The sequence below is a fragment of the Haliotis asinina genome, unplaced genomic scaffold, assembly GCF_037392515.1.
Source record: "Haliotis asinina isolate JCU_RB_2024 unplaced genomic scaffold, JCU_Hal_asi_v2 scaffold_79, whole genome shotgun sequence".
In the NCBI taxonomy this organism is placed as follows: Eukaryota; Metazoa; Mollusca; class Gastropoda; order Lepetellida; family Haliotidae; genus Haliotis; species Haliotis asinina.
In genome coordinates this window covers 22045-40052 of record NW_027133946.1, presented here as the reverse complement: position 1 = coordinate 40052, position 18008 = coordinate 22045, and the positions used below count along the sequence as shown (strand labels likewise).

Below are 18008 nucleotides of genomic sequence, written 5' to 3'. Positions count from 1 at the left end.
GTACGTTTTTTTTACTGTCAATTTTAAAAGAAGTGTCCCCTTCTTGACGCTGTTGGTCGTCAAGGACACCAATGTCTGTGTGTATGATGGATGTGCATAGTAGTATATATTACTGTCCATTTCTGGGTAGGGATTTGGCTATGTATGGGCAATGTCTAGTGATAGCTGTGTGTTTCTCACACGGAAAGGCATGCCCAGTGCTGACGTTTAAGCGTGTGAGTGTTTCAACTTGGATGAGAGCTGGGGTATGCCCTCCACTGTACAGCCTGTTATTTTGCCGTGTTGCTCTCAGCCAATCCTCGGTAGTATAGTGGTCAGTATCCCCGCCTGTCACGCGGGAGACCCGGGTTCAATTCCCGGCCGGGGAGATGTACGTTTTTTTTTACTGTCAATTTTAAAAGAAGTGTCCCCTTCTTGACGCTGTTGGTCGTCAAGGACACCAATGTCTGTGTGTATGATGGATGTGCATAGTAGTATATATTACTGTCCATTTCTGGTAGGGATTTGGCTATGTATGGCAATGTCTAGTGATAGCTGTGTGTTTCTCACACGGAAAGGCATGCCCAGTGCTGACGTTTAAGCGTGTGAGTGTTTCAACTTGGATGAGAGCTGGGGTATGCCCTCCACTGTACAGCCTGTTATTTTGCCGTGTTGCTCTCAGCCAATCCTCGGTAGTATAGTGGTCAGTATCCCCGCCTGTCACGCGGGAGACCCGGGTTCAATTCCCGGCCGGGGAGATGTACGTTTTTTTTTACTGTCAATTTTAAAAGAAGTGTCCCCTTCTTGACGCTGTTGGTCGTCAAGGACACCAATGTCTGTGTGTATGATGGATGTGCATAGTAGTATATATTACTGTCCATTTCTGGTAGGGATTTGGCTATGTATGGCAATGTCTAGTGATAGCTGTGTGTTTCTCACACGGAAAGGCATGCCCAGTGCTGACGTTTAAGCGTGTGAGTGTTTCAACTTGGATGAGAGCTGGGGTATGCCCTCCACTGTACAGCCTGTTATTTTGCCGTGTTGCTCTCAGCCAATCCTCGGTAGTATAGTGGTCAGTATCCCCGCCTGTCACGCGGGAGACCCGGGTTCAATTCCCGGCCGGGGAGATGTACGTTTTTTTTTACTGTCAATTTTAAAAGAAGTGTCCCCTTCTTGACGCTGTTGGTCGTCAAGGACACCAATGTCTGTGTGTATGATGGATGTGCATAGTAGTATATATTACTGTCCATTTCTGGTAGGGATTTGGCTATGTATGGCAATGTCTAGTGATAGCTGTGTGTTTCTCACACGGAAAGGCATGCCCAGTGCTGACGTTTAAGCGTGTGAGTGTTTCAACTTGGATGAGAGCTGGGGTATGCCCTCCACTGTACAGCCTGTTATTTTGCCGTGTTGCTCTCAGCCAATCCTCGGTAGTATAGTGGTCAGTATCCCCGCCTGTCACGCGGGAGACCCGGGTTCAATTCCCGGCCGGGGAGATGTACGTTTTTTTTTACTGTCAATTTTAAAAGAAGTGTCCCCTTCTTGACGCTGTTGGTCGTCAAGGACACCAATGTCTGTGTGTATGATGGATGTGCATAGTAGTATATATTACTGTCCATTTCTGGTAGGGATTTGGCTATGTATGGCAATGTCTAGTGATAGCTGTGTGTTTCTCACACGGAAAGGCATGCCCAGTGCTGACGTTTAAGCGTGTGAGTGTTTCAACTTGGATGAGAGCTGGGGTATGCCCTCCACTGTACAGCCTGTTATTTTGCCGTGTTGCTCTCAGCCAATCCTCGGTAGTATAGTGGTCAGTATCCCCGCCTGTCACGCGGGAGACCCGGGTTCAATTCCCGGCCGGGGAGATGTACGTTTTTTTTTACTGTCAATTTTAAAAGAAGTGTCCCCTTCTTGACGCTGTTGGTCGTCAAGGACACCAATGTCTGTGTGTATGATGGATGTGCATAGTAGTATATATTACTGTCCATTTCTGGTAGGGATTTGGCTATGTATGGCAATGTCTAGTGATAGCTGTGTGTTTCTCACACGGAAAGGCATGCCCAGTGCTGACGTTTAAGCGTGTGAGTGTTTCAACTTGGATGAGAGCTGGGGTATGCCCTCCACTGTACAGCCTGTTATTTTGCCGTGTTGCTCTCAGCCAATCCTCGGTAGTATAGTGGTCAGTATCCCCGCCTGTCACGCGGGAGACCCGGGTTCAATTCCCGGCCGGGGAGATGTACGTTTTTTTTTACTGTCAATTTTAAAAGAAGTGTCCCCTTCTTGACGCTGTTGGTCGTCAAGGACACCAATGTCTGTGTGTATGATGGATGTGCATAGTAGTATATATTACTGTCCATTTCTGGTAGGGATTTGGCTATGTATGGCAATGTCTAGTGATAGCTGTGTGTTTCTCACACGGAAAGGCATGCCCAGTGCTGACGTTTAAGCGTGTGAGTGTTTCAACTTGGATGAGAGCTGGGGTATGCCCTCCACTGTACAGCCTGTTATTTTGCCGTGTTGCTCTCAGCCAATCCTCGGTAGTATAGTGGTCAGTATCCCCGCCTGTCACGCGGGAGACCCGGGTTCAATTCCCGGCCGGGGAGATGTACGTTTTTTTTTACTGTCAATTTTAAAAGAAGTGTCCCCTTCTTGACGCTGTTGGTCGTCAAGGACACCAATGTCTGTGTGTATGATGGATGTGCATAGTAGTATATATTACTGTCCATTTCTGGTAGGGATTTGGCTATGTATGGCAATGTCTAGTGATAGCTGTGTGTTTCTCACACGGAAAGGCATGCCCAGTGCTGACGTTTAAGCGTGTGAGTGTTTCAACTTGGATGAGAGCTGGGGTATGCCCTCCACTGTACAGCCTGTTATTTTGCCGTGTTGCTCTCAGCCAATCCTCGGTAGTATAGTGGTCAGTATCCCCGCCTGTCACGCGGGAGACCCGGGTTCAATTCCCGGCCGGGGAGATGTACGTTTTTTTTTACTGTCAATTTTAAAAGAAGTGTCCCCTTCTTGACGCTGTTGGTCGTCAAGGACACCAATGTCTGTGTGTATGATGGATGTGCATAGTAGTATATATTACTGTCCATTTCTGGTAGGGATTTGGCTATGTATGGCAATGTCTAGTGATAGCTGTGTGTTTCTCACACGGAAAGGCATGCCCAGTGCTGACGTTTAAGCGTGTGAGTGTTTCAACTTGGATGAGAGCTGGGGTATGCCCTCCACTGTACAGCCTGTTATTTTGCCGTGTTGCTCTCAGCCAATCCTCGGTAGTATAGTGGTCAGTATCCCCGCCTGTCACGCGGGAGACCCGGGTTCAATTCCCGGCCGGGGAGATGTACGTTTTTTTTTACTGTCAATTTTAAAAGAAGTGTCCCCTTCTTGACGCTGTTGGTCGTCAAGGACACCAATGTCTGTGTGTATGATGGATGTGCATAGTAGTATATATTACTGTCCATTTCTGGTAGGGATTTGGCTATGTATGGCAATGTCTAGTGATAGCTGTGTGTTTCTCACACGGAAAGGCATGCCCAGTGCTGACGTTTAAGCGTGTGAGTGTTTCAACTTGGATGAGAGCTGGGGTATGCCCTCCACTGTACAGCCTGTTATTTTGCCGTGTTGCTCTCAGCCAATCCTCGGTAGTATAGTGGTCAGTATCCCCGCCTGTCACGCGGGAGACCCGGGTTCAATTCCCGGCCGGGGAGATGTACGTTTTTTTTTACTGTCAATTTTAAAAGAAGTGTCCCCTTCTTGACGCTGTTGGTCGTCAAGGACACCAATGTCTGTGTGTATGATGGATGTGCATAGTAGTATATATTACTGTCCATTTCTGGTAGGGATTTGGCTATGTATGGCAATGTCTAGTGATAGCTGTGTGTTTCTCACACGGAAAGGCATGCCCAGTGCTGACGTTTAAGCGTGTGAGTGTTTCAACTTGGATGAGAGCTGGGGTATGCCCTCCACTGTACAGCCTGTTATTTTGCCGTGTTGCTCTCAGCCAATCCTCGGTAGTATAGTGGTCAGTATCCCCGCCTGTCACGCGGGAGACCCGGGTTCAATTCCCGGCCGGGGAGATGTACGTTTTTTTTTACTGTCAATTTTAAAAGAAGTGTCCCCTTCTTGACGCTGTTGGTCGTCAAGGACACCAATGTCTGTGTGTATGATGGATGTGCATAGTAGTATATATTACTGTCCATTTCTGGTAGGGATTTGGCTATGTATGGCAATGTCTAGTGATAGCTGTGTGTTTCTCACACGGAAAGGCATGCCCAGTGCTGACGTTTAAGCGTGTGAGTGTTTCAACTTGGATGAGAGCTGGGGTATGCCCTCCACTGTACAGCCTGTTATTTTGCCGTGTTGCTCTCAGCCAATCCTCGGTAGTATAGTGGTCAGTATCCCCGCCTGTCACGCGGGAGACCCGGGTTCAATTCCCGGCCGGGGAGATGTACGTTTTTTTTTACTGTCAATTTTAAAAGAAGTGTCCCCTTCTTGACGCTGTTGGTCGTCAAGGACACCAATGTCTGTGTGTATGATGGATGTGCATAGTAGTATATATTACTGTCCATTTCTGGTAGGGATTTGGCTATGTATGGCAATGTCTAGTGATAGCTGTGTGTTTCTCACACGGAAAGGCATGCCCAGTGCTGACGTTTAAGCGTGTGAGTGTTTCAACTTGGATGAGAGCTGGGGTATGCCCTCCACTGTACAGCCTGTTATTTTGCCGTGTTGCTCTCAGCCAATCCTCGGTAGTATAGTGGTCAGTATCCCCGCCTGTCACGCGGGAGACCCGGGTTCAATTCCCGGCCGGGGAGATGTACGTTTTTTTTTACTGTCAATTTTAAAAGAAGTGTCCCCTTCTTGACGCTGTTGGTCGTCAAGGACACCAATGTCTGTGTGTATGATGGATGTGCATAGTAGTATATATTACTGTCCATTTCTGGTAGGGATTTGGCTATGTATGGCAATGTCTAGTGATAGCTGTGTGTTTCTCACACGGAAAGGCATGCCCAGTGCTGACGTTTAAGCGTGTGAGTGTTTCAACTTGGATGAGAGCTGGGGTATGCCCTCCACTGTACAGCCTGTTATTTTGCCGTGTTGCTCTCAGCCAATCCTCGGTAGTATAGTGGTCAGTATCCCCGCCTGTCACGCGGGAGACCCGGGTTCAATTCCCGGCCGGGGAGATGTACGTTTTTTTTTACTGTCAATTTTAAAAGAAGTGTCCCCTTCTTGACGCTGTTGGTCGTCAAGGACACCAATGTCTGTGTGTATGATGGATGTGCATAGTAGTATATATTACTGTCCATTTCTGGTAGGGATTTGGCTATGTATGGCAATGTCTAGTGATAGCTGTGTGTTTCTCACACGGAAAGGCATGCCCAGTGCTGACGTTTAAGCGTGTGAGTGTTTCAACTTGGATGAGAGCTGGGGTATGCCCTCCACTGTACAGCCTGTTATTTTGCCGTGTTGCTCTCAGCCAATCCTCGGTAGTATAGTGGTCAGTATCCCCGCCTGTCACGCGGGAGACCCGGGTTCAATTCCCGGCCGGGGAGATGTACGTTTTTTTTTACTGTCAATTTTAAAAGAAGTGTCCCCTTCTTGACGCTGTTGGTCGTCAAGGACACCAATGTCTGTGTGTATGATGGATGTGCATAGTAGTATATATTACTGTCCATTTCTGGTAGGGATTTGGCTATGTATGGCAATGTCTAGTGATAGCTGTGTGTTTCTCACACGGAAAGGCATGCCCAGTGCTGACGTTTAAGCGTGTGAGTGTTTCAACTTGGATGAGAGCTGGGGTATGCCCTCCACTGTACAGCCTGTTATTTTGCCGTGTTGCTCTCAGCCAATCCTCGGTAGTATAGTGGTCAGTATCCCCGCCTGTCACGCGGGAGACCCGGGTTCAATTCCCGGCCGGGGAGATGTACGTTTTTTTTTACTGTCAATTTTAAAAGAAGTGTCCCCTTCTTGACGCTGTTGGTCGTCAAGGACACCAATGTCTGTGTGTATGATGGATGTGCATAGTAGTATATATTACTGTCCATTTCTGGTAGGGATTTGGCTATGTATGGCAATGTCTAGTGATAGCTGTGTGTTTCTCACACGGAAAGGCATGCCCAGTGCTGACGTTTAAGCGTGTGAGTGTTTCAACTTGGATGAGAGCTGGGGTATGCCCTCCACTGTACAGCCTGTTATTTTGCCGTGTTGCTCTCAGCCAATCCTCGGTAGTATAGTGGTCAGTATCCCCGCCTGTCACGCGGGAGACCCGGGTTCAATTCCCGGCCGGGGAGATGTACGTTTTTTTTTACTGTCAATTTTAAAAGAAGTGTCCCCTTCTTGACGCTGTTGGTCGTCAAGGACACCAATGTCTGTGTGTATGATGGATGTGCATAGTAGTATATATTACTGTCCATTTCTGGTAGGGATTTGGCTATGTATGGCAATGTCTAGTGATAGCTGTGTGTTTCTCACACGGAAAGGCATGCCCAGTGCTGACGTTTAAGCGTGTGAGTGTTTCAACTTGGATGAGAGCTGGGGTATGCCCTCCACTGTACAGCCTGTTATTTTGCCGTGTTGCTCTCAGCCAATCCTCGGTAGTATAGTGGTCAGTATCCCCGCCTGTCACGCGGGAGACCCGGGTTCAATTCCCGGCCGGGGAGATGTACGTTTTTTTTTACTGTCAATTTTAAAAGAAGTGTCCCCTTCTTGACGCTGTTGGTCGTCAAGGACACCAATGTCTGTGTGTATGATGGATGTGCATAGTAGTATATATTACTGTCCATTTCTGGTAGGGATTTGGCTATGTATGGCAATGTCTAGTGATAGCTGTGTGTTTCTCACACGGAAAGGCATGCCCAGTGCTGACGTTTAAGCGTGTGAGTGTTTCAACTTGGATGAGAGCTGGGGTATGCCCTCCACTGTACAGCCTGTTATTTTGCCGTGTTGCTCTCAGCCAATCCTCGGTAGTATAGTGGTCAGTATCCCCGCCTGTCACGCGGGAGACCCGGGTTCAATTCCCGGCCGGGGAGATGTACGTTTTTTTTTACTGTCAATTTTAAAAGAAGTGTCCCCTTCTTGACGCTGTTGGTCGTCAAGGACACCAATGTCTGTGTGTATGATGGATGTGCATAGTAGTATATATTACTGTCCATTTCTGGTAGGGATTTGGCTATGTATGGCAATGTCTAGTGATAGCTGTGTGTTTCTCACACGGAAAGGCATGCCCAGTGCTGACGTTTAAGCGTGTGAGTGTTTCAACTTGGATGAGAGCTGGGGTATGCCCTCCACTGTACAGCCTGTTATTTTGCCGTGTTGCTCTCAGCCAATCCTCGGTAGTATAGTGGTCAGTATCCCCGCCTGTCACGCGGGAGACCCGGGTTCAATTCCCGGCCGGGGAGATGTACGTTTTTTTTTACTGTCAATTTTAAAAGAAGTGTCCCCTTCTTGACGCTGTTGGTCGTCAAGGACACCAATGTCTGTGTGTATGATGGATGTGCATAGTAGTATATATTACTGTCCATTTCTGGTAGGGATTTGGCTATGTATGGCAATGTCTAGTGATAGCTGTGTGTTTCTCACACGGAAAGGCATGCCCAGTGCTGACGTTTAAGCGTGTGAGTGTTTCAACTTGGATGAGAGCTGGGGTATGCCCTCCACTGTACAGCCTGTTATTTTGCCGTGTTGCTCTCAGCCAATCCTCGGTAGTATAGTGGTCAGTATCCCCGCCTGTCACGCGGGAGACCCGGGTTCAATTCCCGGCCGGGGAGATGTACGTTTTTTTTTACTGTCAATTTTAAAAGAAGTGTCCCCTTCTTGACGCTGTTGGTCGTCAAGGACACCAATGTCTGTGTGTATGATGGATGTGCATAGTAGTATATATTACTGTCCATTTCTGGTAGGGATTTGGCTATGTATGGCAATGTCTAGTGATAGCTGTGTGTTTCTCACACGGAAAGGCATGCCCAGTGCTGACGTTTAAGCGTGTGAGTGTTTCAACTTGGATGAGAGCTGGGGTATGCCCTCCACTGTACAGCCTGTTATTTTGCCGTGTTGCTCTCAGCCAATCCTCGGTAGTATAGTGGTCAGTATCCCCGCCTGTCACGCGGGAGACCCGGGTTCAATTCCCGGCCGGGGAGATGTACGTTTTTTTTTACTGTCAATTTTAAAAGAAGTGTCCCCTTCTTGACGCTGTTGGTCGTCAAGGACACCAATGTCTGTGTGTATGATGGATGTGCATAGTAGTATATATTACTGTCCATTTCTGGTAGGGATTTGGCTATGTATGGCAATGTCTAGTGATAGCTGTGTGTTTCTCACACGGAAAGGCATGCCCAGTGCTGACGTTTAAGCGTGTGAGTGTTTCAACTTGGATGAGAGCTGGGGTATGCCCTCCACTGTACAGCCTGTTATTTTGCCGTGTTGCTCTCAGCCAATCCTCGGTAGTATAGTGGTCAGTATCCCCGCCTGTCACGCGGGAGACCCGGGTTCAATTCCCGGCCGGGGAGATGTACGTTTTTTTTTACTGTCAATTTTAAAAGAAGTGTCCCCTTCTTGACGCTGTTGGTCGTCAAGGACACCAATGTCTGTGTGTATGATGGATGTGCATAGTAGTATATATTACTGTCCATTTCTGGTAGGGATTTGGCTATGTATGGCAATGTCTAGTGATAGCTGTGTGTTTCTCACACGGAAAGGCATGCCCAGTGCTGACGTTTAAGCGTGTGAGTGTTTCAACTTGGATGAGAGCTGGGGTATGCCCTCCACTGTACAGCCTGTTATTTTGCCGTGTTGCTCTCAGCCAATCCTCGGTAGTATAGTGGTCAGTATCCCCGCCTGTCACGCGGGAGACCCGGGTTCAATTCCCGGCCGGGGAGATGTACGTTTTTTTTTACTGTCAATTTTAAAAGAAGTGTCCCCTTCTTGACGCTGTTGGTCGTCAAGGACACCAATGTCTGTGTGTATGATGGATGTGCATAGTAGTATATATTACTGTCCATTTCTGGTTGGGATTTGGCTATGTATGGCAATGTCTAGTGATAGCTGTGTGTTTCTCACACGGAAAGGCATGCCCAGTGCTGACGTTTAAGCGTGTGAGTGTTTCAACTTGGATGAGAGCTGGGGTATGCCCTCCACTGTACAGCCTGTTATTTTGCCGTGTTGCTCTCAGCCAATCCTCGGTAGTATAGTGGTCAGTATCCCCGCCTGTCACGCGGGAGACCCGGGTTCAATTCCCGGCCGGGGAGATGTACGTTTTTTTTTACTGTCAATTTTAAAAGAAGTGTCCCCTTCTTGACGCTGTTGGTCGTCAAGGACACCAATGTCTGTGTGTATGATGGATGTGCATAGTAGTATATATTACTGTCCATTTCTGGTAGGGATTTGGCTATGTATGGCAATGTCTAGTGATAGCTGTGTGTTTCTCACACGGAAAGGCATGCCCAGTGCTGACGTTTAAGCGTGTGAGTGTTTCAACTTGGATGAGAGCTGGGGTATGCCCTCCACTGTACAGCCTGTTATTTTGCCGTGTTGCTCTCAGCCAATCCTCGGTAGTATAGTGGTCAGTATCCCCGCCTGTCACGCGGGAGACCCGGGTTCAATTCCCGGCCGGGGAGATGTACGTTTTTTTTTACTGTCAATTTTAAAAGAAGTGTCCCCTTCTTGACGCTGTTGGTCGTCAAGGACACCAATGTCTGTGTGTATGATGGATGTGCATAGTAGTATATATTACTGTCCATTTCTGGTAGGGATTTGGCTATGTATGGCAATGTCTAGTGATAGCTGTGTGTTTCTCACACGGAAAGGCATGCCCAGTGCTGACGTTTAAGCGTGTGAGTGTTTCAACTTGGATGAGAGCTGGGGTATGCCCTCCACTGTACAGCCTGTTATTTTGCCGTGTTGCTCTCAGCCAATCCTCGGTAGTATAGTGGTCAGTATCCCCGCCTGTCACGCGGGAGACCCGGGTTCAATTCCCGGCCGGGGAGATGTACGGTTTTTTTTACTGTCAATTTTAAAAGAAGTGTCCCCTTCTTGACGCTGTTGGTCGTCAAGGACACCAATGTCTGTGTGTATGATGGATGTGCATAGTAGTATATATTACTGTCCATTTCTGGTTGGGATTTGGCTATGTATGGCAATGTCTAGTGATAGCTGTGTGTTTCTCACACTGAAAGGCATGCCCAGTGCTGACGTTTAAGCGTGTGAGTGTTTCAACTTGGATGAGAGCTGGGGTATGCCCTCCACTGTACAGCCTGTTATTTTGCCGTGTTGCTCTCAGCCAATCCTCGGTAGTATAGTGGTCAGTATCCCCCCCTGTCACGCGGGAGACCCGGGTTCAATTCCCGGCCGGGGAGATGTACGTTTTTTTTTACTGTCAATTTTAAAAGAAGTGTCCCCTTCTTGACGCTGTTGGTCGTCAAGGACACCAATGTCTGTGTGTATGATGGATGTGCATAGTAGTATATATTACTGTCCATTTCTGGTAGGGATTTGGCTATGTATGGCAATGTCTAGTGATAGCTGTGTGTTTCTCACACGGAAAGGCATGCCCAGTGCTGACGTTTAAGCGTGTGAGTGTTTCAACTTGGATGAGAGCTGGGGTATGCCCTCCACTGTACAGCCTGTTATTTTGCCGTGTTGCTCTCAGCCAATCCTCGGTAGTATAGTGGTCAGTATCCCCGCCTGTCACGCGGGAGACCCGGGTTCAATTCCCGGCCGGGGAGATGTACGTTTTTTTTTACTGTCAATTTTAAAAGAAGTGTCCCCTTCTTGACGCTGTTGGTCGTCAAGGACACCAATGTCTGTGTGTATGATGGATGTGCATAGTAGTATATATTACTGTCCATTTCTGGTAGGGATTTGGCTATGTATGGCAATGTCTAGTGATAGCTGTGTGTTTCTCACACGGAAAGGCATGCCCAGTGCTGACGTTTAAGCGTGTGAGTGTTTCAACTTGGATGAGAGCTGGGGTATGCCCTCCACTGTACAGCCTGTTATTTTGCCGTGTTGCTCTCAGCCAATCCTCGGTAGTATAGTGGTCAGTATCCCCGCCTGTCACGCGGGAGACCCGGGTTCAATTCCCGGCCGGGGAGATGTACGGTTTTTTTTACTGTCAATTTTAAAAGAAGTGTCCCCTTCTTGACGCTGTTGGTCGTCAAGGACACCAATGTCTGTGTGTATGATGGATGTGCATAGTAGTATATATTACTGTCCATTTCTGGTTGGGATTTGGCTATGTATGGCAATGTCTAGTGATAGCTGTGTGTTTCTCACACTGAAAGGCATGCCCAGTGCTGACGTTTAAGCGTGTGAGTGTTTCAACTTGGATGAGAGCTGGGGTATGCCCTCCACTGTACAGCCTGTTATTTTGCCGTGTTGCTCTCAGCCAATCCTCGGTAGTATAGTGGTCAGTATCCCCCCCTGTCACGCGGGAGACCCGGGTTCAATTCCCGGCCGGGGAGATGTACGTTTTTTTTTACTGTCAATTTTAAAAGAAGTGTCCCCTTCTTGACGCTGTTGGTCGTCAAGGACACCAATGTCTGTGTGTATGATGGATGTGCATAGTAGTATATATTACTGTCCATTTCTGGTAGGGATTTGGCTATGTATGGCAATGTCTAGTGATAGCTGTGTGTTTCTCACACGGAAAGGCATGCCCAGTGCTGACGTTTAAGCGTGTGAGTGTTTCAACTTGGATGAGAGCTGGGGTATGCCCTCCACTGTACAGCCTGTTATTTTGCCGTGTTGCTCTCAGCCAATCCTCGGTAGTATAGTGGTCAGTATCCCCGCCTGTCACGCGGGAGACCCGGGTTCAATTCCCGGCCGGGGAGATGTACGTTTTTTTTTACTGTCAATTTTAAAAGAAGTGTCCCCTTCTTGACGCTGTTGGTCGTCAAGGACACCAATGTCTGTGTGTATGATGGATGTGCATAGTAGTATATATTACTGTCCATTTCTGGTAGGGATTTGGCTATGTATGGCAATGTCTAGTGATAGCTGTGTGTTTCTCACACGGAAAGGCATGCCCAGTGCTGACGTTTAAGCGTGTGAGTGTTTCAACTTGGATGAGAGCTGGGGTATGCCCTCCACTGTACAGCCTGTTATTTTGCCGTGTTGCTCTCAGCCAATCCTCGGTAGTATAGTGGTCAGTATCCCCGCCTGTCACGCGGGAGACCCGGGTTCAATTCCCGGCCGGGGAGATGTACGTTTTTTTTTACTGTCAATTTTAAAAGAAGTGTCCCCTTCTTGACGCTGTTGGTCGTCAAGGACACCAATGTCTGTGTGTATGATGGATGTGCATAGTAGTATATATTACTGTCCATTTCTGGTTGGGATTTGGCTATGTATGGCAATGTCTAGTGATAGCTGTGTGTTTCTCACACTGAAAGGCATGCCCAGTGCTGACGTTTAAGCGTGTGAGTGTTTCAACTTGGATGAGAGCTGGGGTATGCCCTCCACTGTACAGCCTGTTATTTTGCCGTGTTGCTCTCAGCCAATCCTCGGTAGTATAGTGGTCAGTATCCCCCCCTGTCACGCGGGAGACCCGGGTTCAATTCCCGGCCGGGGAGATGTACGTTTTTTTTTACTGTCAATTTTAAAAGAAGTGTCCCCTTCTTGACGCTGTTGGTCGTCAAGGACACCAATGTCTGTGTGTATGATGGATGTGCATAGTAGTATATATTACTGTCCATTTCTGGTAGGGATTTGGCTATGTATGGCAATGTCTAGTGATAGCTGTGTGTTTCTCACACGGAAAGGCATGCCCAGTGCTGACGTTTAAGCGTGTGAGTGTTTCAACTTGGATGAGAGCTGGGGTATGCCCTCCACTGTACAGCCTGTTATTTTGCCGTGTTGCTCTCAGCCAATCCTCGGTAGTATAGTGGTCAGTATCCCCGCCTGTCACGCGGGAGACCCGGGTTCAATTCCCGGCCGGGGAGATGTACGTTTTTTTTTACTGTCAATTTTAAAAGAAGTGTCCCCTTCTTGACGCTGTTGGTCGTCAAGGACACCAATGTCTGTGTGTATGATGGATGTGCATAGTAGTATATATTACTGTCCATTTCTGGTTGGGATTTGGCTATGTATGGCAATGTCTAGTGATAGCTGTGTGTTTCTCACACGGAAAGGCATGCCCAGTGCTGACGTTTAAGCGTGTGAGTGTTTCAACTTGGATGAGAGCTGGGGTATGCCCTCCACTGTACAGCCTGTTATTTTGCCGTGTTGCTCTCAGCCAATCCTCGGTAGTATAGTGGTCAGTATCCCCGCCTGTCACGCGGGAGACCCGGGTTCAATTCCCGGCCGGGGAGATGTACGTTTTTTTTTACTGTCAATTTTAAAAGAAGTGTCCCCTTCTTGACGCTGTTGGTCGTCAAGGACACCAATGTCTGTGTGTATGATGGATGTGCATAGTAGTATATATTACTGTCCATTTCTGGTAGGGATTTGGCTATGTATGGCAATGTCTAGTGATAGCTGTGTGTTTCTCACACGGAAAGGCATGCCCAGTGCTGACGTTTAAGCGTGTGAGTGTTTCAACTTGGATGAGAGCTGGGGTATGCCCTCCACTGTACAGCCTGTTATTTTGCCGTGTTGCTCTCAGCCAATCCTCGGTAGTATAGTGGTCAGTATCCCCGCCTGTCACGCGGGAGACCCGGGTTCAATTCCCGGCCGGGGAGATGTACGTTTTTTTTTACTGTCAATTTTAAAAGAAGTGTCCCCTTCTTGACGCTGTTGGTCGTCAAGGACACCAATGTCTGTGTGTATGATGGATGTGCATAGTAGTATATATTACTGTCCATTTCTGGTTGGGATTTGGCTATGTATGGCAATGTCTAGTGATAGCTGTGTGTTTCTCACACGGAAAGGCATGCCCAGTGCTGACGTTTAAGCGTGTGAGTGTTTCAACTTGGATGAGAGCTGGGGTATGCCCTCCACTGTACAGCCTGTTATTTTGCCGTGTTGCTCTCAGCCAATCCTCGGTAGTATAGTGGTCAGTATCCCCGCCTGTCACGCGGGAGACCCGGGTTCAATTCCCGGCCGGGGAGATGTACGTTTTTTTTTACTGTCAATTTTAAAAGAAGTGTCCCCTTCTTGACGCTGTTGGTCGTCAAGGACACCAATGTCTGTGTGTATGATGGATGTGCATAGTAGTATATATTACTGTCCATTTCTGGTAGGGATTTGGCTATGTATGGCAATGTCTAGTGATAGCTGTGTGTTTCTCACACGGAAAGGCATGCCCAGTGCTGACGTTTAAGCGTGTGAGTGTTTCAACTTGGATGAGAGCTGGGGTATGCCCTCCACTGTACAGCCTGTTATTTTGCCGTGTTGCTCTCAGCCAATCCTCGGTAGTATAGTGGTCAGTATCCCCGCCTGTCACGCGGGAGACCCGGGTTCAATTCCCGGCCGGGGAGATGTACGGTTTTTTTTACTGTCAATTTTAAAAGAAGTGTCCCCTTCTTGACGCTGTTGGTCGTCAAGGACACCAATGTCTGTGTGTATGATGGATGTGCATAGTAGTATATATTACTGTCCATTTCTGGTTGGGATTTGGCTATGTATGGCAATGTCTAGTGATAGCTGTGTGTTTCTCACACGGAAAGGCATGCCCAGTGCTGACGTTTAAGCGTGTGAGTGTTTCAACTTGGATGAGAGCTGGGGTATGCCCTCCACTGTACAGCCTGTTATTTTGCCGTGTTGCTCTCAGCCAATCCTCGGTAGTATAGTGGTCAGTATCCCCGCCTGTCACGCGGGAGACCCGGGTTCAATTCCCGGCCGGGGAGATGTACGTTTTTTTTTACTGTCAATTTTAAAAGAAGTGTCCCCTTCTTGACGCTGTTGGTCGTCAAGGACACCAATGTCTGTGTGTATGATGGATGTGCATAGTAGTATATATTACTGTCCATTTCTGGTTGGGATTTGGCTATGTATGGCAATGTCTAGTGATAGCTGTGTGTTTCTCACACGGAAAGGCATGCCCAGTGCTGACGTTTAAGCGTGTGAGTGTTTCAACTTGGATGAGAGCTGGGGTATGCCCTCCACTGTACAGCCTGTTATTTTGCCGTGTTGCTCTCAGCCAATCCTCGGTAGTATAGTGGTCAGTATCCCCGCCTGTCACGCGGGAGACCCGGGTTCAATTCCCGGCCGGGGAGATGTACGTTTTTTTTTACTGTCAATTTTAAAAGAAGTGTCCCCTTCTTGACGCTGTTGGTCGTCAAGGACACCAATGTCTGTGTGTATGATGGATGTGCATAGTAGTATATATTACTGTCCATTTCTGGTAGGGATTTGGCTATGTATGGCAATGTCTAGTGATAGCTGTGTGTTTCTCACACGGAAAGGCATGCCCAGTGCTGACGTTTAAGCGTGTGAGTGTTTCAACTTGGATGAGAGCTGGGGTATGCCCTCCACTGTACAGCCTGTTATTTTGCCGTGTTGCTCTCAGCCAATCCTCGGTAGTATAGTGGTCAGTATCCCCGCCTGTCACGCGGGAGACCCGGGTTCAATTCCCGGCCGGGGAGATGTACGTTTTTTTTTACTGTCAATTTTAAAAGAAGTGTCCCCTTCTTGACGCTGTTGGTCGTCAAGGACACCAATGTCTGTGTGTATGATGGATGTGCATAGTAGTATATATTACTGTCCATTTCTGGTAGGGATTTGGCTATGTATGGCAATGTCTAGTGATAGCTGTGTGTTTCTCACACGGAAAGGCATGCCCAGTGCTGACGTTTAAGCGTGTGAGTGTTTCAACTTGGATGAGAGCTGGGGTATGCCCTCCACTGTACAGCCTGTTATTTTGCCGTGTTGCTCTCAGCCAATCCTCGGTAGTATAGTGGTCAGTATCCCCGCCTGTCACGCGGGAGACCCGGGTTCAATTCCCGGCCGGGGAGATGTACGTTTTTTTTTACTGTCAATTTTAAAAGAAGTGTCCCCTTCTTGACGCTGTTGGTCGTCAAGGACACCAATGTCTGTGTGTATGATGGATGTGCATAGTAGTATATATTACTGTCCATTTCTGGTAGGGATTTGGCTATGTATGGCAATGTCTAGTGATAGCTGTGTGTTTCTCACACGGAAAGGCATGCCCAGTGCTGACGTTTAAGCGTGTGAGTGTTTCAACTTGGATGAGAGCTGGGGTATGCCCTCCACTGTACAGCCTGTTATTTTGCCGTGTTGCTCTCAGCCAATCCTCGGTAGTATAGTGGTCAGTATCCCCGCCTGTCACGCGGGAGACCCGGGTTCAATTCCCGGCCGGGGAGATGTACGTTTTTTTTTACTGTCAATTTTAAAAGAAGTGTCCCCTTCTTGACGCTGTTGGTCGTCAAGGACACCAATGTCTGTGTGTATGATGGATGTGCATAGTAGTATATATTACTGTCCATTTCTGGTAGGGATTTGGCTATGTATGGCAATGTCTAGTGATAGCTGTGTGTTTCTCACACGGAAAGGCATGCCCAGTGCTGACGTTTAAGCGTGTGAGTGTTTCAACTTGGATGAGAGCTGGGGTATGCCCTCCACTGTACAGCCTGTTATTTTGCCGTGTTGCTCTCAGCCAATCCTCGGTAGTATAGTGGTCAGTATCCCCGCCTGTCACGCGGGAGACCCGGGTTCAATTCCCGGCCGGGGAGATGTACGTTTTTTTTTACTGTCAATTTTAAAAGAAGTGTCCCCTTCTTGACGCTGTTGGTCGTCAAGGACACCAATGTCTGTGTGTATGATGGATGTGCATAGTAGTATATATTACTGTCCATTTCTGGTAGGGATTTGGCTATGTATGGCAATGTCTAGTGATAGCTGTGTGTTTCTCACACGGAAAGGCATGCCCAGTGCTGACGTTTAAGCGTGTGAGTGTTTCAACTTGGATGAGAGCTGGGGTATGCCCTCCACTGTACAGCCTGTTATTTTGCCGTGTTGCTCTCAGCCAATCCTCGGTAGTATAGTGGTCAGTATCCCCGCCTGTCACGCGGGAGACCCGGGTTCAATTCCCGGCCGGGGAGATGTACGTTTTTTTTTACTGTCAATTTTAAAAGAAGTGTCCCCTTCTTGACGCTGTTGGTCGTCAAGGACACCAATGTCTGTGTGTATGATGGATGTGCATAGTAGTATATATTACTGTCCATTTCTGGTAGGGATTTGGCTATGTATGGCAATGTCTAGTGATAGCTGTGTGTTTCTCACACGGAAAGGCATGCCCAGTGCTGACGTTTAAGCGTGTGAGTGTTTCAACTTGGATGAGAGCTGGGGTATGCCCTCCACTGTACAGCCTGTTATTTTGCCGTGTTGCTCTCAGCCAATCCTCGGTAGTATAGTGGTCAGTATCCCCGCCTGTCACGCGGGAGACCCGGGTTCAATTCCCGGCCGGGGAGATGTACGTTTTTTTTTACTGTCAATTTTAAAAGAAGTGTCCCCTTCTTGACGCTGTTGGTCGTCAAGGACACCAATGTCTGTGTGTATGATGGATGTGCATAGTAGTATATATTACTGTCCATTTCTGGTAGGGATTTGGCTATGTATGGCAATGTCTAGTGATAGCTGTGTGTTTCTCACACGGAAAGGCATGCCCAGTGCTGACGTTTAAGCGTGTGAGTGTTTCAACTTGGATGAGAGCTGGGGTATGCCCTCCACTGTACAGCCTGTTATTTTGCCGTGTTGCTCTCAGCCAATCCTCGGTAGTATAGTGGTCAGTATCCCCGCCTGTCACGCGGGAGACCCGGGTTCAATTCCCGGCCGGGGAGATGTACGTTTTTTTTTACTGTCAATTTTAAAAGAAGTGTCCCCTTCTTGACGCTGTTGGTCGTCAAGGACACCAATGTCTGTGTGTATGATGGATGTGCATAGTAGTATATATTACTGTCCATTTCTGGTAGGGATTTGGCTATGTATGGCAATGTCTAGTGATAGCTGTGTGTTTCTCACACGGAAAGGCATGCCCAGTGCTGACGTTTAAGCGTGTGAGTGTTTCAACTTGGATGAGAGCTGGGGTATGCCCTCCACTGTACAGCCTGTTATTTTGCCGTGTTGCTCTCAGCCAA

The 18008-nt window shown here is 47.9% G+C and overlaps 45 non-coding genes across 45 annotated transcripts; all 45 read left to right on the top strand.

The window, feature by feature from the left end:
* The first annotated feature begins 296 nt into the window (after window positions 1-296).
* Window positions 297-368, top strand: Trnad-guc (transfer RNA aspartic acid (anticodon GUC)). Its single transcript has one exon. It is a non-coding gene; the product is annotated as a tRNA-Asp (tRNA).
* Window positions 369-665: 297 nt separating this feature from the next.
* Trnad-guc (transfer RNA aspartic acid (anticodon GUC)) lies at window positions 666-737 on the top strand. Its single transcript has one exon. It is a non-coding gene; the product is annotated as a tRNA-Asp (tRNA).
* Window positions 738-1034: 297 nt separating this feature from the next.
* On the top strand, window positions 1035-1106 carry Trnad-guc (transfer RNA aspartic acid (anticodon GUC)). Its single transcript has one exon. It is a non-coding gene; the product is annotated as a tRNA-Asp (tRNA).
* Window positions 1107-1403: 297 nt separating this feature from the next.
* On the top strand, window positions 1404-1475 carry Trnad-guc (transfer RNA aspartic acid (anticodon GUC)). Its single transcript has one exon. It is a non-coding gene; the product is annotated as a tRNA-Asp (tRNA).
* A 297-nt stretch (window positions 1476-1772) lies between these two features.
* Trnad-guc (transfer RNA aspartic acid (anticodon GUC)) lies at window positions 1773-1844 on the top strand. The gene has a single exon. It is a non-coding gene; the product is annotated as a tRNA-Asp (tRNA).
* A 297-nt stretch (window positions 1845-2141) lies between these two features.
* On the top strand, window positions 2142-2213 carry Trnad-guc (transfer RNA aspartic acid (anticodon GUC)). Its single transcript has one exon. It is a non-coding gene; the product is annotated as a tRNA-Asp (tRNA).
* A 297-nt stretch (window positions 2214-2510) lies between these two features.
* On the top strand, window positions 2511-2582 carry Trnad-guc (transfer RNA aspartic acid (anticodon GUC)). The gene has a single exon. It is a non-coding gene; the product is annotated as a tRNA-Asp (tRNA).
* Window positions 2583-2879: 297 nt separating this feature from the next.
* Window positions 2880-2951, top strand: Trnad-guc (transfer RNA aspartic acid (anticodon GUC)). Its single transcript has one exon. It is a non-coding gene; the product is annotated as a tRNA-Asp (tRNA).
* Window positions 2952-3248: 297 nt separating this feature from the next.
* On the top strand, window positions 3249-3320 carry Trnad-guc (transfer RNA aspartic acid (anticodon GUC)). Its single transcript has one exon. It is a non-coding gene; the product is annotated as a tRNA-Asp (tRNA).
* A 297-nt stretch (window positions 3321-3617) lies between these two features.
* Window positions 3618-3689, top strand: Trnad-guc (transfer RNA aspartic acid (anticodon GUC)). Its single transcript has one exon. It is a non-coding gene; the product is annotated as a tRNA-Asp (tRNA).
* A 297-nt stretch (window positions 3690-3986) lies between these two features.
* Window positions 3987-4058, top strand: Trnad-guc (transfer RNA aspartic acid (anticodon GUC)). Its single transcript has one exon. It is a non-coding gene; the product is annotated as a tRNA-Asp (tRNA).
* Window positions 4059-4355: 297 nt separating this feature from the next.
* On the top strand, window positions 4356-4427 carry Trnad-guc (transfer RNA aspartic acid (anticodon GUC)). Its single transcript has one exon. It is a non-coding gene; the product is annotated as a tRNA-Asp (tRNA).
* A 297-nt stretch (window positions 4428-4724) lies between these two features.
* Trnad-guc (transfer RNA aspartic acid (anticodon GUC)) lies at window positions 4725-4796 on the top strand. The gene has a single exon. It is a non-coding gene; the product is annotated as a tRNA-Asp (tRNA).
* Window positions 4797-5093: 297 nt separating this feature from the next.
* On the top strand, window positions 5094-5165 carry Trnad-guc (transfer RNA aspartic acid (anticodon GUC)). The gene has a single exon. It is a non-coding gene; the product is annotated as a tRNA-Asp (tRNA).
* Window positions 5166-5462: 297 nt separating this feature from the next.
* On the top strand, window positions 5463-5534 carry Trnad-guc (transfer RNA aspartic acid (anticodon GUC)). Its single transcript has one exon. It is a non-coding gene; the product is annotated as a tRNA-Asp (tRNA).
* A 297-nt stretch (window positions 5535-5831) lies between these two features.
* On the top strand, window positions 5832-5903 carry Trnad-guc (transfer RNA aspartic acid (anticodon GUC)). Its single transcript has one exon. It is a non-coding gene; the product is annotated as a tRNA-Asp (tRNA).
* A 297-nt stretch (window positions 5904-6200) lies between these two features.
* Window positions 6201-6272, top strand: Trnad-guc (transfer RNA aspartic acid (anticodon GUC)). The gene has a single exon. It is a non-coding gene; the product is annotated as a tRNA-Asp (tRNA).
* Window positions 6273-6569: 297 nt separating this feature from the next.
* Trnad-guc (transfer RNA aspartic acid (anticodon GUC)) lies at window positions 6570-6641 on the top strand. Its single transcript has one exon. It is a non-coding gene; the product is annotated as a tRNA-Asp (tRNA).
* A 297-nt stretch (window positions 6642-6938) lies between these two features.
* On the top strand, window positions 6939-7010 carry Trnad-guc (transfer RNA aspartic acid (anticodon GUC)). Its single transcript has one exon. It is a non-coding gene; the product is annotated as a tRNA-Asp (tRNA).
* Window positions 7011-7307: 297 nt separating this feature from the next.
* Trnad-guc (transfer RNA aspartic acid (anticodon GUC)) lies at window positions 7308-7379 on the top strand. The gene has a single exon. It is a non-coding gene; the product is annotated as a tRNA-Asp (tRNA).
* A 297-nt stretch (window positions 7380-7676) lies between these two features.
* On the top strand, window positions 7677-7748 carry Trnad-guc (transfer RNA aspartic acid (anticodon GUC)). The gene has a single exon. It is a non-coding gene; the product is annotated as a tRNA-Asp (tRNA).
* A 297-nt stretch (window positions 7749-8045) lies between these two features.
* Window positions 8046-8117, top strand: Trnad-guc (transfer RNA aspartic acid (anticodon GUC)). The gene has a single exon. It is a non-coding gene; the product is annotated as a tRNA-Asp (tRNA).
* A 297-nt stretch (window positions 8118-8414) lies between these two features.
* On the top strand, window positions 8415-8486 carry Trnad-guc (transfer RNA aspartic acid (anticodon GUC)). The gene has a single exon. It is a non-coding gene; the product is annotated as a tRNA-Asp (tRNA).
* A 297-nt stretch (window positions 8487-8783) lies between these two features.
* On the top strand, window positions 8784-8855 carry Trnad-guc (transfer RNA aspartic acid (anticodon GUC)). The gene has a single exon. It is a non-coding gene; the product is annotated as a tRNA-Asp (tRNA).
* Window positions 8856-9152: 297 nt separating this feature from the next.
* Window positions 9153-9224, top strand: Trnad-guc (transfer RNA aspartic acid (anticodon GUC)). Its single transcript has one exon. It is a non-coding gene; the product is annotated as a tRNA-Asp (tRNA).
* Window positions 9225-9521: 297 nt separating this feature from the next.
* Trnad-guc (transfer RNA aspartic acid (anticodon GUC)) lies at window positions 9522-9593 on the top strand. Its single transcript has one exon. It is a non-coding gene; the product is annotated as a tRNA-Asp (tRNA).
* A 297-nt stretch (window positions 9594-9890) lies between these two features.
* Trnad-guc (transfer RNA aspartic acid (anticodon GUC)) lies at window positions 9891-9962 on the top strand. The gene has a single exon. It is a non-coding gene; the product is annotated as a tRNA-Asp (tRNA).
* A 666-nt stretch (window positions 9963-10628) lies between these two features.
* Window positions 10629-10700, top strand: Trnad-guc (transfer RNA aspartic acid (anticodon GUC)). The gene has a single exon. It is a non-coding gene; the product is annotated as a tRNA-Asp (tRNA).
* A 297-nt stretch (window positions 10701-10997) lies between these two features.
* On the top strand, window positions 10998-11069 carry Trnad-guc (transfer RNA aspartic acid (anticodon GUC)). The gene has a single exon. It is a non-coding gene; the product is annotated as a tRNA-Asp (tRNA).
* A 666-nt stretch (window positions 11070-11735) lies between these two features.
* Trnad-guc (transfer RNA aspartic acid (anticodon GUC)) lies at window positions 11736-11807 on the top strand. The gene has a single exon. It is a non-coding gene; the product is annotated as a tRNA-Asp (tRNA).
* A 297-nt stretch (window positions 11808-12104) lies between these two features.
* Trnad-guc (transfer RNA aspartic acid (anticodon GUC)) lies at window positions 12105-12176 on the top strand. The gene has a single exon. It is a non-coding gene; the product is annotated as a tRNA-Asp (tRNA).
* Window positions 12177-12842: 666 nt separating this feature from the next.
* Trnad-guc (transfer RNA aspartic acid (anticodon GUC)) lies at window positions 12843-12914 on the top strand. Its single transcript has one exon. It is a non-coding gene; the product is annotated as a tRNA-Asp (tRNA).
* Window positions 12915-13211: 297 nt separating this feature from the next.
* On the top strand, window positions 13212-13283 carry Trnad-guc (transfer RNA aspartic acid (anticodon GUC)). Its single transcript has one exon. It is a non-coding gene; the product is annotated as a tRNA-Asp (tRNA).
* A 297-nt stretch (window positions 13284-13580) lies between these two features.
* Trnad-guc (transfer RNA aspartic acid (anticodon GUC)) lies at window positions 13581-13652 on the top strand. The gene has a single exon. It is a non-coding gene; the product is annotated as a tRNA-Asp (tRNA).
* A 297-nt stretch (window positions 13653-13949) lies between these two features.
* On the top strand, window positions 13950-14021 carry Trnad-guc (transfer RNA aspartic acid (anticodon GUC)). The gene has a single exon. It is a non-coding gene; the product is annotated as a tRNA-Asp (tRNA).
* A 297-nt stretch (window positions 14022-14318) lies between these two features.
* Trnad-guc (transfer RNA aspartic acid (anticodon GUC)) lies at window positions 14319-14390 on the top strand. Its single transcript has one exon. It is a non-coding gene; the product is annotated as a tRNA-Asp (tRNA).
* Window positions 14391-14687: 297 nt separating this feature from the next.
* Window positions 14688-14759, top strand: Trnad-guc (transfer RNA aspartic acid (anticodon GUC)). The gene has a single exon. It is a non-coding gene; the product is annotated as a tRNA-Asp (tRNA).
* Window positions 14760-15056: 297 nt separating this feature from the next.
* Trnad-guc (transfer RNA aspartic acid (anticodon GUC)) lies at window positions 15057-15128 on the top strand. Its single transcript has one exon. It is a non-coding gene; the product is annotated as a tRNA-Asp (tRNA).
* Window positions 15129-15425: 297 nt separating this feature from the next.
* On the top strand, window positions 15426-15497 carry Trnad-guc (transfer RNA aspartic acid (anticodon GUC)). Its single transcript has one exon. It is a non-coding gene; the product is annotated as a tRNA-Asp (tRNA).
* Window positions 15498-15794: 297 nt separating this feature from the next.
* Window positions 15795-15866, top strand: Trnad-guc (transfer RNA aspartic acid (anticodon GUC)). Its single transcript has one exon. It is a non-coding gene; the product is annotated as a tRNA-Asp (tRNA).
* A 297-nt stretch (window positions 15867-16163) lies between these two features.
* On the top strand, window positions 16164-16235 carry Trnad-guc (transfer RNA aspartic acid (anticodon GUC)). The gene has a single exon. It is a non-coding gene; the product is annotated as a tRNA-Asp (tRNA).
* Window positions 16236-16532: 297 nt separating this feature from the next.
* On the top strand, window positions 16533-16604 carry Trnad-guc (transfer RNA aspartic acid (anticodon GUC)). The gene has a single exon. It is a non-coding gene; the product is annotated as a tRNA-Asp (tRNA).
* Window positions 16605-16901: 297 nt separating this feature from the next.
* Window positions 16902-16973, top strand: Trnad-guc (transfer RNA aspartic acid (anticodon GUC)). The gene has a single exon. It is a non-coding gene; the product is annotated as a tRNA-Asp (tRNA).
* Window positions 16974-17270: 297 nt separating this feature from the next.
* On the top strand, window positions 17271-17342 carry Trnad-guc (transfer RNA aspartic acid (anticodon GUC)). Its single transcript has one exon. It is a non-coding gene; the product is annotated as a tRNA-Asp (tRNA).
* A 297-nt stretch (window positions 17343-17639) lies between these two features.
* On the top strand, window positions 17640-17711 carry Trnad-guc (transfer RNA aspartic acid (anticodon GUC)). Its single transcript has one exon. It is a non-coding gene; the product is annotated as a tRNA-Asp (tRNA).
* The last annotated feature ends 297 nt before the right edge of the window (window positions 17712-18008 follow it).